This window comes from Triticum dicoccoides, chromosome 7A (assembly GCF_002162155.2).
Source record: "Triticum dicoccoides isolate Atlit2015 ecotype Zavitan chromosome 7A, WEW_v2.0, whole genome shotgun sequence".
Classification (NCBI taxonomy): domain Eukaryota; kingdom Viridiplantae; phylum Streptophyta; class Magnoliopsida; order Poales; family Poaceae; genus Triticum; species Triticum dicoccoides.
The window spans coordinates 235,157,636-235,159,576 of record NC_041392.1 but is presented as its reverse complement, the minus strand read 5'-3'; positions in this window follow the sequence as shown (position 1 = coordinate 235,159,576).

The window sequence follows — 1,941 nt, the reverse complement described above, 5'->3', positions numbered from 1 at the left end:
GGGGGGGGGAGATTGTGTGGAAAGACAAATACGGGCCAACAACTGTATTGGGCTGCCGTCATACCAAACACACTGAACCCATCCGTGCTGATGCCGACTCGAGGATGCCTCGGATCTGCCGCTTTGTCAGCATGTAATTCATCAAACTTTTTCCACGCAACACCATCCGATGGGTGTACCATCATCAGATTCCCATCTGCATCTAGTTCGGTTCTTTTGCCTGTTTTGTGCCATGTCATCTGTCTGGCCGTCTCTTCGACCATGAAAAGACGTTGAAGTCTTGGTATGATTGGCATATACCGAAGAACACTAACGGGGATTTTGGTCTGTGTCTTCTCACCCATACCGTTGTCTACCACAATATACCTGGAAGACTTGCAAATGGGACAATAGTTCAAGTCCGCATAGTCAAGCCTAAATAAGGCACATCCTTTCTCACAGGCATGTATCTTCTCATAGGGCATCTTCAGTGCACGGAGGATTTTGTCCGACTGGTACAGGTTTGCAGGCATTACATGGCCTTTGGGTAGAAAGCGTCCAAATACTGTCATAATTGCGTCATAGAATTCTCTGCCCAAGTTGAACTTTGCCTTCAGAGCCATTACTTGTGAGATGGCATCCAACTGACAAAGCTCAGTGTGCTCGTGGAGCGGACGTTTCGAAGACTCCAACATTTCATTGAAGGCCTTTGCAGATTCCTCCATCTCCTCGTCTGAATCCCGAGCATCATCATAGCCTTGCACCATGTTTTCCATCCCGGTACCATGCTCGTCGGTGCGACGATGATCCACCTCAGCTCGGTCACGTTGGGCAGACTCACCATGAAATGTCCACACCGTATAATCGGGCGTAAAACCACTCTTCTGCAGGTGTTTGCCCATTTCAGCCTCTGTCTTCTTTTCCCAATTGCCGCACCGGAAACAGGGGCACCAGGTTTTCTTTTGGCCATTTGCAAATGCAACTTGCACAATCCCCTTAGTTTTTGTGAACCATTCAGCGCTCCATTTGTTCTGACCAGTTTGACCGGTATACATCCAAGCACGGTCACTCATCTTGACTTTCAGAGCTACCGGACACACAACAATTATATATGTAATTCACCATGTATATATTCATTAGTTGATCTACTTTGTCAATTTTATTACGTCCATGCAACCTACACTCTAATAGGTAATGATAGGTCCTAATCCCACCCGTGTATGTGTAGATTGGGTTCATTTTCCCATGCTATGCTCCGGATCCAACGCAAAATTTCGGCAGCACCTCCCCGCTGTTCTCCTGATACACGTCTCTGCAATAAACAGAGAGGATGTGTACCCGAAGAACAACAGGGGAGGCACTGACGAAATATATGCGTCGGATCCGGAGCAAAGCATATGGGAAAACGAACCCAATCTACACATACTCGGGCTGTCCATGGATAGCGTTGTACAATTCGAAAGAATCAAGGTTATAAATATTTATAACTATGACGCTTTCGAACGTGAGACACATATTGGTTACGCATACTGATGATTCAAGACACATATATAGCTAGCTATCAAGTTTCATCGGAATAGATCAAATAATTAATGGGGGAGGAGGACTTGTCATTTGTGCTCACCCACGAACGAAGGGGCAGAGCTCGTCAAACGCACGGCGAGGTTGTCGAACACCAAACCTCGCAGCGATGAAACAACTGCACATTTAAAACTACACGATCAACACAATTATATATGATGTTTTTCATCACAAAATCGAAAAATATATGACCTAACTAATAATTCACAAATATATGACCTCGTCGGCCTCTGGAAGGCCAAAGAACACCTTTTCGGGAGGTGTCGGTGGTCGGGGTGTCCTGTCGGTGTCGGGGTGCCGTGTCGGGGTCGGGTGCTGTTTCGGGGTCGGGGGGTCGGGGTGTCGTGTCGATGTCGGGGTAGTGCCGTGTCGGTGTCGGGG